Genomic DNA, 16,831 nt, shown 5'->3' on the forward strand with positions numbered 1-16,831 from the left:
TCTTCCTTGATTCCAATCTCAAAAAGTTTTAGGCCTTTACTTGGAAACAAAGAAGTCATTATTGCTATGTCTTCCATGAATTCTGTAAACTTTTGGGAAAAAAGTAATATTTTCTATGTAAACTATCCCTTGAAAGGAATTAGTTCCTTTAAATTTAGTTCTTATTATTTTATTTATACTTATTTTACTTCTGTCAAGCTTAAATGAGTGGGCCTTAGTTCTAAAATACTAGTATTAGGGCTATCTTATTCGTACTCTTTGGATCTTAATAACTTTAATCACTTCTTAAAATTTACTTTTCCAGACTAAAGAGTTCTCCATTTGCTTGTTTTTCCTTATATATCAGACTCCAATTCCTCTGATATGAGACCTGGAAAGCTTTTTCAAGCACCTTTTCTCTTGCTGTGGTCCAACAAGAAGGACAATAAACCTAAAGCAATGTTTTCCATGGATTTATGCTTTTTCCATAGCTTATGGATTTCCTTTAATCAATAAGAGACTTCGATAGTTAAGGTGTTTACTCTTTAAGAGTGTGATATATTCCTCCTAGAACTCGATGTGAAGAAAACATTTTTCTACACAGAGCAACTCCTATACTTCCTTTACTATACTATAGAATAAGCTTGTAACCAAACCTGTTCTTGTTCTTGGTTTCTAAGAATTAAGAGCTCAATTTAAAGTGCACTTGTAGAAAGTCACTCGTTCTGGGTAAATGCTTAATTTGTTCTCATCTGCCATTACATACAAACATTTTAAAAGTTTTGAATGATATATTTTCAGAGGGGGCTCACTTCTTTTTAGAAGAAGTAGGACATTCCTCTTAATACGAAGTAAGATAATACAAACTCTAATGTTTTGGGTAAGAGTTGGCTAATGCTTTCGGATTTATTTCCGAAGCCTTCACAGACGACGCTTAGCATTATATTGGCCATTGGCAGAAACACATTCCAGCCCAAATCTCTAAATTCTGGCTTTTTCTCAAGGTATGTAACCCATATCCATAGTGCCTGGGACAAGCGTTCGCACGCCGGAGCGTCAACCCGCCCCGTCCTTCTGCTCTAAACTGCCACCCTTTTTGGTGGGAGGAAAAAAATTAAGGTGATTAGTTTAAGAGCTCGCAGACGGATCTTGCTTTTCTTTCCTCGACGCCCAGTACTGCTTTCGTTGAGTTCCTGGCCGAACTACAACTCCCAAGATGCACCCAGGACCTCGAGCGGTCAGAGGAGTAGCTTCCGGTCCAGGACAGCGCGGCTGCGCACGGAGTGTGCTCTTATTGGCTCGAATCGTCTCGTGCGATAACGTCACGAGGACGTGCGGTCGTGGGGGCGCGGAGAGCGCGGCGGCGTTGGTCGCGGCGGCGAGAGCACGATCTCAGAAGCAGCATCGCGGCGGCGGCAGTGGCGGCGGCTACACCGGGCTGGGCCCCCTCCCTCCTTCGCTCCCCCTCCTTCCCCTCCCCTCCGCCGTGGTTCCGGAAGAGTCCGCGACGTGTGGCGAGGGGCGACGAGTTCCAGGTGAGGGTTGCTGGAGTGCGAGCGCCGTTTCCCGGACGAAGAGGAGAGCCCGGGGTCGAGGGGGGAGGCGAGGACTGAGGGGGAGAGTGTCCCCTGTGCGTTCCGGTCTCCGCCTGCAAGTTGGTCCACTTAACCCTGCCCCGCACAGCGTGCAGCGGCCGGGGCGGCTGGCTGTGAGCGGCCTGGATCCACTCTCCTTTTCCCGCTGTCAGCGGAGCCCGGCGCCCACTGCTAGCCTCGCTCCTTCCCTCAAAGGGGCAGGAATCCCCCGCACCCTCTGTTCTCCTCATTTCCAGGTGCAGTTGCCCTGCCTGACTGCCCACGGAGGGCATATGCCCTCCTTTTTTTCATTTCCATTTCTTTTATCACTTCTAGGAATTTCTTTGGCAGCAGGTTTCTGATGCGTTCTGCTCAGCACCACTTTACAGTGAGCAGGGTAGGAAGGTTCTCTCACCTTGTCTTCGGTGGCGCGTCAGGCAATCTACTTGGGATAGTACCTCGTACCCGGTTTGCCCAAGTCGTGTTTGGTTTTCAGTCCGTCAGTGTTCGCTTGTTTTAAAACTGCTGGTGACAGTGTTATAAATAAATTTTTAGGGCTCCTGGAGAGTTTGAATTGGATACTCATAGATACTTTTTTCCTCCTCCCAGCCTTTGACCTTAATTAAAATTCCTTTGTACTTTGACAACTTCATGAGATCGTCTAATATGAATTTTAGCAAAAGAGTCAGATGTTCAGCTGGAAATTTTGTGGGGTGCGATGACTTCGTTCCAGGTTGTTGGCATGTTTTTAGTAGAATGGTCTTTTAATATTTTGACTCTGGATTTCTCAGCCTTATGTTGTTATCTCCATTATACCGCTTCCAAAAACAGTACCCTGGCCTCCAAGGAAACCCCTTAAAACCCCAAGAAATCTGTTACGCTATTTAAAATTATTTGATCACAAAACTCTTTCCGAGGAAATGTTAAAATAACTTTTATTTTTTGAGGGGAAATCATAAACCTTGTTCAGTCTGTCAGTTCTGAAGTTTGAAGGGTCCACTTACCAAAGGCTACCTTTATCTCTCCTTTCACCACCCTCTGACTCCTAGTAATTGGAAGGCAATTCATAAATGTTTCCAGCCTTTCTAACAAATTTGTTGTCAGAGGACTGATTGTGATCTATAACTAAATCATTTTGTCAGTAGTTGAGATTTTCACATATAGTGGCAGCTGCTGGGTGGCATGTTGTAAAATTTGACACATTTTTTAATTAAATGTGAAAGGCATGTTACTTTTAACCTCCATTTATAATTGCCTACTTGCCATTATAAGTCCCTATCTGGACTTCGAGCTACTTAAAAGCAGATTTCCTCTTCTCACTGGGGCTCTAGGGAAGAGACTAGGATTTCCAGGGCCTAGAAGAGGGTTTGTGTTTTTCTATCCCTAGGCTCATCATACAAACTTCTAAATGGAATGGACTTTTTCCATCTATCACTTTAGCTGATGCACACTCCCTTGGGCATAAATCTCATTTTGTTTTCCGAAATGAAAATAATTTTGTTTTATTCTTTATTTGAGGGGTTGGCAAAACTATGTGGGCCAAGTTCTGCCAGCTGCCTGTTTTTGTAAATAAAGTTTTTATTGGAACATAGCCATATGCATTCTTTTAGGTATTATCTATAATTGCTTCTGTGATACAATGCCACAGTTAAGTAGTTGTGACAGAGACTTATGGACTGCAAAGCTTAAAATATTTACTATGTGGCCTTTAATAGAAAAAGTTCACCAACTCTTCCTTTGTTTTATTAAAAATGATGCATATTCAATGTAGAACATTAGACTGAGACAGTAAAGTATAAGGGATGAAAATAAAAACTATCCAGAATCTCACCACTCATAGGGGTTTATTTTTGTGATTATTCTTATAGACTCTGTTGGTTATTATTTTTATATAAATGGGTTCATATTAAGTGTTGGTTTGTAATATGCTTTTTTTCCTTCATTTTTTAAATTGTAGAATATAACATATATACATAAAAGTGACAACTTTCCAAGTGCAATTTCACAAGTAGTTAGAGAGCAAATTTCAAAGAATATTATAGGTTACATTTCCACAGTTTCGGTTGTTTCCATATTATTAAATATAGCTTACATACAAAAAGGTAATATCTTTCATGACTTAACAGGTAGATATATAGGAAATTTCCAAAGTTATTATGAGTTATAGTACCATAGTTTCAGTGAAATACAACATATATACAAAAAGATATAGCTTTCATATTAGTATTTAACAAGCAATTATAGAACACATTTTAAAGAACATTTCAGTTCTTTCCTTCTAACTATTCTAATCCCGGAGCAACTAAGAAAAAGAAAATTATATAAATGTTCAGTATTCATAATCCTTTGTTAGATTCCATGTTGTCTGTTGCTACCCCTTCCTCTAGTTCAATCACTTTTCTGATCTTCAGGGATGTCTAGGCAGTGACCACCCTAACCTGTTCATGTTGAAAAGGGGTGTTAACTTTATGAGCAAAGGGGACACATCTAGTTGATGTTCTTGAAGAGGCTGTTGCTTTTGGGTTTTGGGACTTGGCTGGCATAGGAGCGCTGTGAAGGATCTAAGTTTCTGACGAATGAACTTAGTGAGTGAAACCTTTATTGTAATGTGCTTTTTATAAAAAGATTATTTTCATTTTGCTTTTGAATGCGTTGGTATTTTTCTTCACTGAAGATCTCACTTGACAAGGCTCATTGATGAATCAGATTTTTCTGATTTGTACTACCAGTGAAGATTTTTTAAAAATTGGGAATGATAGATGCTTGATGATGATGATGATAGTGGTCACTATTTATTGAGCTCTTACTATGTACTAGGCAGTTTTCCAATACTTCATGTATATTAAGTCATTTAAACATCTCAGCAACTCTGTTGGTAGTTAACTATTACCAATGTTATTTTGCAGATGAGGAAACTAAGGCATGGAGTAATTAAGTAACTGCCCACGTTTACCAGCTAGTAAGTGGTGGCATAGGGATTTGGATCCATGCAGTGTGGTTTCAGAACCCAAGCTCTTAACAGTGTGCTAAACAGCCTTTATTCACAAGTGCTGCTTAAATTGGAAGGTTTAGACAGTCCAGAGCTGTATAATGTAAAAATTCCTCCTCTTATTCCTTTCTTTCCAGTTTCACTCTTTGTAGAGAACTGCTGTTAACAATTTGATATAGAGCTTTTCAGCTCTTTCTCTGCATATACAAATACTTGCAAGTTTATCTGTATGTGCAGAAGTTTTTTTTTAAATTTTTATTTTTAATTAATAAGCTTTATGTTTTAGAGCAGTTTTAGGTTTACAGAACATCGAGCAGATAGCACCAAGTTTCCGTATGCCCTCCCCTCATTCTGGCCCCTTATAGTTTCCCTTATTATTTACATCTTGCATTAGTGTGATGCATTTGTTATAATTGATGAGCCAAATACTGATGTATTAATTAAAGGCTGGAATTTACATTAGGGTTCACTCTTGGTGGTGTACAGTTCTGTTGGTTTTCACAAATGCATCGTGTCATGTATCTGTCATTACAGGATCAGAATATTGCAGAGTTTTTAAAACAAATGGGATCGATCCAATCATTATTCAGCAGTGTGCTTTTTGTTTATGGGGGATGTTAAAATAAATTTAGCATTCTTGTGGAATGGAAACTTGCTTAGAAGTTACGTTACTCTTTTTTCTTATTTTCAAAAGTACATTGCATAGTATCAGCTGCTTTTTTTCTGAAGGAATACTTACTTTTTGATTGGACAGTCTGTACTGCATTGTCATAAAATTATTCTGGGTTTTCTTCTCTATTTGTGGAACTGGAAAATAAATTCATTTTGGTTTTCTTCCTTACAAATTATTTTTGTTATGTCTTTTCAGTCATTGTAGTTGCTCATCTTGTCTTCTTATCAGGTGTAGACTTTTTATGAAGGAGTTTGATGTCCTGAAGAGAAGGTGACTTGCCCCTGTACTCCTCATCGCTGCCTGTTTCAATTTATTTCCTTTTTTTTGTACTTTCCCAGGGGTTAGCACTGAACTTATGCCTCAATTTGGTCATGGGGATTTCCTGGAAGTCCTCCATACTTGACTAGTGCTGCAACTTTGGCTTTCTTTTCCTCCATGGAGCCTTTTGGAAATTTCTTGCTGCTCTTCATCAGAAGAGTGGTGCATAGCAACCCATTCTCCATCAGCATCCTCCTCATCACTGAGACTGTACTTTCAGCGTTCTCTTCTTTCTCATCTTCTAGAATGTCTGTACTCTTTAGCATCTAATTTTCCATATTCTTGCACTCTTGCTTCTTTAGAAGCCACTGTAATCTTACCCCAGAATTTCTTGTGCAACAGCTGAAGATTCAGTGTTCAGAAGAGGTGAATCATAGTTCTAGCGGACATCATCACAGTCTCATCTTTGTGTGTTTTATACTGCACCAGGTCTTGGAGAAGTTCTTTATTCATGCTTAGAGGATATGGAGCTGTTATCTGCTTAATAGCATTGATTGCTACTGTCACAACTTACCCAGAGTTCTTGTCAGCAACAAAAATTATTGGCCACATTCATGAATAGTGAGTTGACTTTTCCAGGGGTACCAGGTGATGAGATGCTTTGCAGCAAAGAGAAGAAAGGATCTTTGTTACTTCTCTTTTGTGAGACTGCAGAAACCTTTGTGCAAAGGGATAGAATTTAACAAGAGAGAAATCTCATGAGTCCCCACTAACCTGGAGATAAGGTTCTGGAATATTATCTTCACTTAAACTCCTTAGAGCTCTCTAACTGCTTTGGTATTTTTGTGCAAAACCTTAGGGATCACGAGTCAAGTGAATAGCTGAAAAGTTAAACACTTCTCGGTTTTCTTCTTTTGTTTCTTTAGCACTTTACAGCCTTTTCCAACTTTTTCTTGTGTTTGGAGCTTTTCTTCCCTGTAGTATACTGCACTGTCAGGTCTCTTGCTTTTGATGCTTTGTTGTTGGATTCTTAGTTGCCATCCTGTTTTTCCTTTTCATCTTTCTCTAGGAAGATTGTCAAAGCAGCAACTAATATCTTGGTGATCTTGGAGAACTATGCCGTTGTGATAATGTTGCAGTTCTGCATCATTCTAAATGTTTCTTATGTAGAGTTCCTCATAGCCAAAGCTGTCTTGGCTGTAGTTGCATTGTCTCTCTTACTGTCTCTTAACATGGTGTACATGAAATTCTGCAATATTATTACGTTAACTTTATTGTTCTTGTGTTTTGCTTTTACATTCTTGATATCAGTCAGTGTATGAGTGTATAAAGCCTTCTGCAGAAGCTTATCATGTCAGCACAGAAATTCAAAGAAGACCTCTAACAGACTTGAAGGATTAACGAGATTCTTATTTTTACAGAAGACCAAAGCTTTGGAAAATGTCATCCAGAGATCTGAATCTAAGAGTAATTGTAGGAGAGCAGATCTTTCAGCTCTTGAGGAAAGTTATTTAGATGTTCTGGGTAGCATTGACCAATCTGTGCCATAAACATCACCAGCTCTTCCACTTCTTTAATCAGTTTATCTGGTTGTAGTTTGGAAAACTCGACACTGTACTTGTGTGATTATAGTGTTGTAGAAACTCCTCTGTAGGCCAGCAGGTCCCTCTTCATTAGGTTCTGTAACTGCAGCAGGTTGCTGGCCATCTTGTTATTTCTGCTGGACATGTGGCTGCAGACTGGCTCCACAAGTAGTGATTCTCAGAAAACCCACACCACTGACACCTGCCAGTTGGTCTCAGCTTGGAATCGTGTTTCCACGTGTGCCTGGAAACAGCACATGGGATGCTCAGCAGGCAAAGTCATCTTGGCTCTCAGTGTGCTTTTTAAAATTAATAACTGCATAGTTTCTCATGTCAGTACATCTACATCTATTCTGTTCTTTTTAATAGGTCTTGAATATTTTACTGAACGGATGTGGCATAATTTAAAAATGTACCTATTACCAGATATTTAAATTGTTTGATTTTTTTTTTTTTTTATGTTGTATAGGTATGCATTGCATGTACAATTTTTGCATGCTAATTCTTTCTTTAAGGTAGCTTTCCAATAGTTGAGTTACTGGGTTGAAGGGAATATGTGTTTTTATTTTGATATATATTGCCAGATTGCTGTCTAGAAAGTTCAGCATCGTCTACTATCACCAGAAATGTGGGGGAAGGTTGAGCCATGCCATTGCCAACTTTAAAAAAAAAATCTGATGGGTGGGTAAACATTTCTTGCAATATGTTCTATTGCATTGGCAGATGTATTTTGTTTTGATGGCATTATTTTAAAATTGATTTTTTAATTACTTTAGATGGGGTATACGTTCTGTGGTTCTCCCTCCTCTTACTTCCCTCAGACTGAGCTACTCCACTATTTAGGTTCCTGGCAAAATACCTGGTCCTTGAAAATATATGAACTTGCCACCCCTGTTGAAAAGAATCTTGTAACTGCCCAGTAGACTATATATTTCTTGAGGGTAGGGAACTTAGAGCTTTCTTCATATTTAATTATAATCCTGGTGCATAAATGGTCTTTTTAAAATATAAATTGGATCATGTTCTTTTGGGCTTACTCCTGAGTGAAATGCTTTAACTTTCTTAAAAATAACCTTTTCAAGGTCTTTGTGAAATATAAACTTGAAAAACTGCAGAATAAAAATTGTCATCTTGGTATATGTTTTCTATCTCATACTTTATTTCTAAAATGAGATAAGAACTGATTATTGTAGGCATTTGTTAGGAATAACTAACCTAACATGTTATAAGTATATTTGGCATTCAGAAATTGGAAGTTAGGGAATTGATTTAATAAGAGATTTGTGTCATGTAACCTGTGGTTTTGAATTTTCTGGATTAGAGTGTACCATATGTTAGAAAGGAATGAGGTTGGTTAAGTGATATTTTAGCTTGGCTTTATTAAATATTTTAAGTGTCCAGACAAGGAAAAGGGAAGCTAAATTCAGGGAGCTGTTATTTTATCTTCAGGCATGGGAAAAATTTATGGGAAAGGATAAAGTGTTTTTTTTTTAAGTTTTTATTAGAGAGGTTATAGGTTTACAATATAATCACGCAGAGACTGCAGTGTTCTGCACAGTTTTCTCTATTATTAACACTTGGCATTTGTGTGGTATCTTTGTTACAATTGATGAAACAGTATTATAATTATGCTGTTAACTATAGTCCATAGTTTACATCAGGGTTCACTGTATTGTACGGTCCTATGGTTGTGTTTTTTTTTTGGTTTTGTTTTGTTTTGTTTTAAATTTTTATTCTAGTAACATATATACCAACTTAAAATTTCCCCTTTTAACCATATTCAGATATATAAAGGACAGTTCAAGTTTTTAATGGAATATCATAGGAAAATAAGAATTTTCTTTATAGCTGACTTACAGTGTTACACATTATACATTCTTAATGGACTTTTGTATTTTCTACAGCATACCTTCACTGGAAGTAAAGCACACAAAGCATATTGTCTTAAGGAGCAAAATTAATGAGTATCTAAAATTTTGGCCATCTAGGCTTTTTTTTTGGATGCAGTTTTTGTTAAGAATATTAGCTAATTCTTTTTCATTGGAAGCATATTCACTTTAATAATATGTCTTGAAATTTTAGTTTAGTGAATGTGTATGCATGGTTGTGTCTATATACCCATTCGTTTGGTTAGGTAGGAAGTGGTGGCAGTGGTGGGGGTACATCATGAAAACCATTTAGCAGAATGGAAACAGGAGGGTTACTTTTAATTTTGAAATTTATATCCTATTTCATTCCAGAAAGAATTTCTGAGTGCTTAAAATAAAAAATTCAGATGTATAATAAAATATATATATAAAAAAAGGAGAAATGAGGAAAAGGGAGAAGCATATATTCTCTTCCCAAGTGGTGATGAAGTTCAATGATAAGAATGAAATTTGGGTTTGAGTTTTCTTTGCAGCAAAGGTAAAACAACAGAATATGGTAAAATACATAGCACTAAACTGGAAGAAGGAAGAAGACCACTTTTTCAGGGGTAAATCTTGACAAGAACATTTAAGGAATTATTTAAATTTAGCATTGCTTTAAAAAAAAAAAAAACTTAGGGGCAATAGTTTAAAAAAGGTAAGGGCTAGACATTAATGTTCAAGCCAGTGAAAAAAATTCTATGTGGGAGTTAGTTTGAATTTGGGCTGCAGATGTGTGCTTTATTTGGCTAACACAGATTTTTTTTTTCCCCTTAAAATATTTCAAACATACTGAAAAATAACAGAGACCAGTATAGTTAACATTCATATATCCACCATCCAGCTGTATCAGTTCATATAACATTTCTCGATTTTTTTTTAAGGAAAAAAATTTCACGTATGTTGAAGCACCTTCCTGGATTACATTTCACTTTCTTCTCAGAAGTAACCATTATCCTGAATTTGGTTCTTAGTGCTTGTTTATACATAGGTTTATTTTCATAAACAATTCATAGTATTTGCATATTTTCAAAGTTTATGTAAGTGATCTTCTGCAGCTTACCTTTCATGAAACATGTTTTTTAGATGCATTTGGAATTGCTCACATTTTACCATCTTTAACATATAAAAAGGGTAATTTCATATGATTCAATCTCATAACTATTGTCATCACTTTTATCTGCTGTATAGTATTCTGTTATATGAATATAGCAAACTTTAATTTATTCCCAGATTGATAGGTATTTAGATTTTTTCCAACTTTTCCTGTATTAAAAGCAGTGCTACATTGAACATTTCTGGTTAAGAATTCTTGTGCATATATTTTAGAACCTTTTTTGGCAGGTTTTTCAAACTGCATGTAGTAGCCCATTAATGGGTTGTGAGATCATTGTTGAGGATATACGTTGATGAGGAAACAGATCGCTGGTTTTCTGCATTCTGGATAATAGTATAGCCACAGGCTTTGGAAACTAGATAAGCAGATGGTCGATGGACATTTTGTTCTAAAAGTAGATGAGACTTACATGTATTTAGTCATTATCCAGTTTCTGTCATCATTTATGTGTGTTCTGAAGTTTGATGCTTTTAATTTTGATTTCAGGAGAATTATGTAAGTAAATTGGAGTCTGAACTTTCTAAAATGTTTAATGAAATTGCTGTAAATCACTTAACAATGTGCATTTTTTTCATGTACTTATTGGCTATTTGTACACCTCTTTAGGGGGATGAAGTATCTGTCCAATTCTTACATTTATTTTTTAAGTTAAATTGTTTTTCTTATTGTGTTAAAAAGTTCTTTATGTATTTAGTATACAAGTACTTTGTCAGTTATTTGTATTTTGAATATATTCTTCCATCCTATTTATAATAGACTTGCCTTTAATTTCAAGTCTTTTGAAGAGCAGAGTTTTAAAATCAGATGAAAAGCCAGTTTATTACTTTTTTCTCTGATGAGTAGTGCTTTTTGTGTCTTAAGAAGTATTTAGCTATCCCAAGGTCCTGAAGATTTTCTCATCCAAACCACGCTCTTGACAGTATTTCTGTTAGCCTGCCCAGAAGATTGTGTCCTCACCCAGAGTTTTCTGTTGGTTGTTGCCAAAAAATGTACAAAAGTAAGGAAAATTGTTCTCCAGGCTTTGGAGACTTGACTGCGTGCATTTAGCTTTAGAGAGCCTACATTGTGTCAGGGGTGGTGATCTGAGAGCAGTGTAATTCTGATGATACATATAGGCATTTGTCTATTATAAACAGGATGAAATTGAAGGTTAGATTGCTTATTACCCTTTGCATCAACCTTTAGATTTATGAAAACTGAGGAGAAACCTTAAGTATATTTATAGTTATTAATGTGACAGGAGACTGGAGCTGTTTCAATTTGGCATGGCAGAGAATTAATATTATTGCTCTTAGTCATTATGTAGGAGATGCTAGTACCCTTGGATTTAAACTTTGAGTCTTTGTAATGTTACATATCTAGTTTGTGACTAAAAGGCTTGCGAATAAAAAAATTGATGTTATGATATTTACTAAAACTATGTTGCAGAAGAGTATGAAATTTCAAGTTTAGAAAAATACCCTGCTTTAAAAATTTTTCTTAATGCTTTCAGTATTCTAGATGTGTGATGGGGTTGATGCATACAGAAGATGCTTCTGGTTTGCTCAGGTGTATAGTGGAGCTGAGTTAAATTATCAGTATATATCAAGTCTTTGTTTTCTAAAGATTAATTTTCTTTAAAGCCTCAGTAATTTTTCTCTTAGTGCTGGTCATATTATGATCACTTGCATATGTGTTTTTATCACAAACTATTCAACCTGGTAGTATTAATGAACAGTATATTTGATTCTTTGCTGGCTAATTGGGACAATGCCAGAGTCTTTTTCTTAAAAGAGGATATGTGGAGAAAGTTGATCCCTGACCAAATTCAACAAGTTCTTTCTGTCTGTAAATCTTAAGTAGGCAACAGAGGTTGATATTATCATTCGGACTTTGGCTGCAGATACTCAAACAAGCTCTGCTATTGGAAAGTGAAAAATAAAGTTAGTTTTAAGATGACATGAGTCAACTTGTTGATTTTCTGCCTATCCTACTGTGGTAGGAATGGTTAAGACGGGATTTTCAGTTGTCCAAAGTTGGTAAGTATTTGAGCGGAAAGAGAGAGGCATATTAGTCTTGGAGTTGTTCTCGCTGGAATTTTTGGACTGTTGAAAGACCTCTACAGTTTTTGGAGTCACTTTTTTATTTTCTAAGGTGCTTAGATTAGGAAAAGTATTGTCTTTGTATCCTTTAAAATATATACCCTTACCTTTAGTGATAGTCCCTGCTTAGGTTTTATTGCTTAGAATATAATGTTTGGGTTTGGTTAAAATTCCTCTGAGTCTCTGAAGACCCTGGGGGCTAAATGATTTAACTTTGTGGACTTTTATTATAAGATTTATATGTTTGTATTATAAAGGAAACACTTTTTTAGTAAATAGAATGTATTTTGTTTGTTTTCTTTAGCTCATCCCTGGAGCTTCTGTCCCTAGAACAGTGCTTAGCACAGAGTATGTAATAAATATTTATTAAATGATGAATGTCTTAGTTTGCCAGGCTGCTGTGACAAATACCACACAGTGGATTGGCTTAAACAATGGGAATTTATTGGCTTATGGTTTTGAGGCTAAAGAAGTCTGAAATCAAGATACTGGCAAGGCTTGCTTTCTGCTGGAGTTAGTAGTGTTCTGGTGCTGGCCACTGGCAATCCCTGGGCTTCCTTGGCTTGTATCTCTGCCTCCCATCACATGGCAATATCCTCTTCTTCCATCGAGTCTTCTGGTTTCTGCTAGCTCTTCTGGTTTCCACTGATTTCCAGCTCCTTGTTGTGTGGCCTTCTCTGACTTCTGGCTTTTGGTTTCTTCTCTTTATAAGGCCTTCACACATAAGGATTAAGACTCGCCTTCATTTGGGCCACACCTTAACTTAGAACAGCATCTTCAAGAGGTCCTGTTTACATCGGATTCATACTCCACAAGAATGCGGATTAAGTACATGTCTAAATTAGGGTATATAATTCATTCCACAATAGTGAGTTTAATTTTATTACACCATCTTGATTGAAACTGAGACTTGACAGTTTCATATAGTGAAAGTTAAAAGTGTAGTCAATTCTTGGACTGACTGCAGATAAATTTTAACAAATCTGCACTTACTGCAATAGGACCATTTTACTGGTATACCCACTTTTCAGAGAATTGATTTATAACTCAGGTGGTTTAAGTTTGGGGCATTTGATTTGATGTGGTTTCTGATGTTGAATGGTAAAATTTAGGCTTTTTTTTCTGCTTCAGAATTTTATATTGCCATTTATATACAGCCCATCTTTCATGATGACACTTGATTGACTATGATGGTATAGAGTGGCTGTTATTTTGAGCTAAATGCAGTTATATTGTTTCAATTTCTTGAAAAACAAGTTTGTTATGCTTCTTGGGATGGCCACATCATACTTTTAAACTAGGAATCTTAAAACTTAAAAAACTCAGAGAAAAGCCTAGTGTCCCCCTCACCCCCGCCCCTCTTGTTTCTTAAGAGTCTTAGAACTTGACTTTTACTTTGGGGGGAGGTGACAATGGAAACAAATCCAGATGTTTTTCATTTCTGCTGAAGGATTTGTTTTTCTTTAAGTTTTATGGTATTTGTCAATTTTTAAAGGTCAGATTTTTTGAGGTATAGTTACACTCAATAAAATTCACCCCTTTTTTAGATGTATAGTTATTATGAATTTTGATAAACATTGTTGAAGGCTTTTGGACCGTTATCTAGTGAAAAGGTCTATCGTAGCAGCTCAGGAAATAACACTTGGCATCTTTTTATCACTTTGGAAATCATATGGAAAGATTTTCAGTGGGTATTGTCCAGTGGTACAACAAGAGAGCAGCAACGTGGTAGCCTTTCACTTGTTATTTCCTCAACTCTATATAACAAGTAAGATTTGCCTGGTTTCCTCTCAGGAAAGTTGGCCAGTGGGTGGGGCAAAATGGTAGAGCAGAATCCATACGACTTTATTTAAAGATTTGGCCTATTTAATGCTAGAGAAAAAAATAGTATAAAAAATGCCATGGGTTGCCTATGTCTTTATATCTTCAAAATAAAGTTAAGCTGCTGTTTGATTTAAAATGTTTTTCCACACTTGTAGCAGTTAAGCTTTTGTGAGCATGGAGACTTGAGAATACCTGTCTTAAAAATCTAATTGTTGACTCTTCTGTTATCAACTGTGCCTTTTTTTTTAAAAGAGCAATATCAGTATGTGAGAAACAAGTACTATTCCTAAAAAGGAATAAACGCTCACCGGATTGTGGAGAAGAAAAGAACTTATTTACGGTCTTGCAAGAACGAGTGCCCAACCAAAATGTGGGAGTTGGCGCCCAGAACAGTAGACTCAGCAGTATTTATTCTCTACCCCTAACCGCAAGTCTGTCCCCTGTTTCTCCATTGGCTGGATACTGTAGAGGTTACATTCTATTTGACAAGCGTAAGTAGCCCGCGCAAATTTGAAAGATGCAGCCCGCCGAAATTGGAAACATTTGAAATACCTTTCCCCGGCAAATTTGCAACATTAGGAACCGTTGGAACAAATCTCCACCCCTGACTATAATGGTTGTGCCCAGGCCTCTTTAGAGCCAGTCTGGGCTAGTTTGGTAACAGGTTATGAGGCTATTTTGGGAACTTCTATTCTGAGTCTCCACCTTGCAAGGATAGTAGATAGTGGGCGGATAAGCAGGGGAACTGACTGTGGATAGTGGGCAGATAAGCAGGGGGACTGATTATGGATTACAGTTTGTCTTTTTAACCTTCTGCCAATTCCTTAACTGCCCCACCCTGCAAGGCAGACCTGTCCTGTGTGAAAGCTAAACTTAACCTCATTCTCACAAGTAGAACAACATACATTGGGAACTTTTCCCATTTTATCAGTTATTTTTTTTTTTTTCCAGGTATCAGTAAAGTGCCTTATTTTCTGTTTTCTACTGCAGAAATGTTCTGAGTATTTGGGAAAAATTAAATTTTAATATTTTTATTGTTTCCAGGATATAGCAAGTATCAATGTGTTTCTCCATTTCTTTACTGTTTCTTGTAAGGTACCATATACTATCTGAGTTGAAGCCCTTAGTTTTGGCATTTAATATCATGTAATTCTTTGAGAACAGTTTATGGCTCATTAACATATAAGGGTTGTGGGTTGTGGATAAAAGCATCAATTTAGGTGTCAGATGAGGTTTAATCCTGAATCTGCCACTTATTAGCTATATGAACCTCAGGCAAGTTACTTATAACCTCTCTGGGTGTTTTCCCATCTGCAAAATGGGGGGAAAATAACAGTACTTACCTCCTAGGATTGTTTAAAGATTAAAGGATAATCCACAGGCAATGTTCCTTGCATGTAGTAAGCTCTCAGTGCATATTAGCTGCTCTTATCGTCTGTTCATCTTCCTCATCCTCCAGCAAAGGTTGTGTTTGTTTTTTTTTTTCCAGCAAAGGTTTTTTAGCTCCTACTTTGCATCTTGAGCCATGCTTGGTGTTGTGGATGCAAAAATGGATTGTAAAGGCTTCCTGATGCTAAGTATTTACACAGTTTAGGAGGAGAAGACAGGCATGTAAAGAGAAAGAGGCAGTAGTTTCTGATAAGCTGTATATAATAGAAACATAATTGAGAGGAGTAAATAAGTTAATGTCATAAGTCTGGGGAGGGGAGGTCAGGGAAATTTCTATCCCTTAGCTTACTGGTGAAGTGTGTAGTAATTGTCATTCATTTATTTGACAAATATTTAGTGAACACACCTACTGTGTATCAGTCACTGTTCTAGGTGCTAGGAATATAGGAGTAAAGAAGATAATCTATCTCTTCTTGGGAGCTTTTGGTCTAGTTAGAAAAAGATCAATAGTTAGCAAAAAATAAAAATAATCAGGAACTCAAAGATTTGAAAATAGGGACTCAGATATTTGTACACTAGTGTTCATAGCAGTATTAGTCACAGTAACCAAAAGGTGGAAGCAACCCACGTCTTCAGCAAATGAACAGATAAACAAAATATGGTGTATACACACACTGGAATATTATTTGGCTGTAAAAAGGAATGAACTACAGCATGCTACAGCATGGATGAATCTTGAAAACACTATGTTGAGTGAAGACATAAAAGGATGACAGATACTGTATGATTCCACTTTTACGATTCCATACCTAGATGATGCAAATTCAGAGAGACAGAAAGTAGATTAGAGTTTACCAGGGGCTGGGAGGATAGGGAATGGGGATTTATTGCTTAATAGGTATAGTTGCTGTTTGGAGTCATAAAAAAAGTATTGACAGTGGATGGAGGTGATGGCAGCACAACATTGTGAATGTAATTAACGCCACTGAATTGAATCCTTGAAAGTGGTAAAAATGGAACATTTTGAGGAAAAAGTTTTTTAAAAAGTCAGAAACATGCCGTGAAAGAAATTAAAAAATACTGTGATAAGGAATAACTTAGGGGTGCTTTAGATTGCATGGTTAGGGAAGGGGCAGGTGACCTTCAAGTTGAGATCTGCATGTTTGGAAAGTGCCAGCCATCGGGGAAGAGCATTCTAGGCATGAGGAACCAGGTGACACAAAGCCATTTGAACTTTTGGAGTTTTTGAGGAGCAGGCAGGAAGTTGAAGTGGCTGGAATGTAGTGGGGCAAGGGGGAGAGCAGTACAAAATGAGGTCAGAGATAATTAGGAGCTAAATCATTTAAGGCTTTAAGCCACAATAAGGGGTTTGGATATTTTTTCCTAGGTACAAAAGAAAGCCATTGGAGGGCTGTAAGATTACTGTGATTGCTGCGTGAGGGATGTGGGTGGGTAGT

General features: G+C 36.9%; 1 protein-coding gene and 1 pseudogene across 1 annotated transcript in view; one reads left to right on the forward strand and one right to left on the reverse strand.

Moving 5' to 3' along the window:
* The first annotated feature begins 1,339 nt into the window (after positions 1–1,339).
* The window catches only part of ADIPOR2 (adiponectin receptor 2), an 87,835-nt gene continuing 72,343 nt past the window's right edge, over positions 1,340–16,831 (forward strand). Inside the window, exon 1 of the mRNA XM_037847056.1 lies at positions 1,340–1,514. The gene's annotated coding sequence lies outside the window, so the exon portion shown is untranslated. The remainder of the gene's footprint in view (positions 1,515–16,831) is intronic.
* Positions 6,363–7,201, reverse strand: LOC119542935 (annotated as a pseudogene).

This window comes from Choloepus didactylus, chromosome 8, assembly GCF_015220235.1.
Source record: "Choloepus didactylus isolate mChoDid1 chromosome 8, mChoDid1.pri, whole genome shotgun sequence".
Taxonomy (NCBI): domain Eukaryota; kingdom Metazoa; phylum Chordata; class Mammalia; order Pilosa; family Megalonychidae; genus Choloepus; species Choloepus didactylus.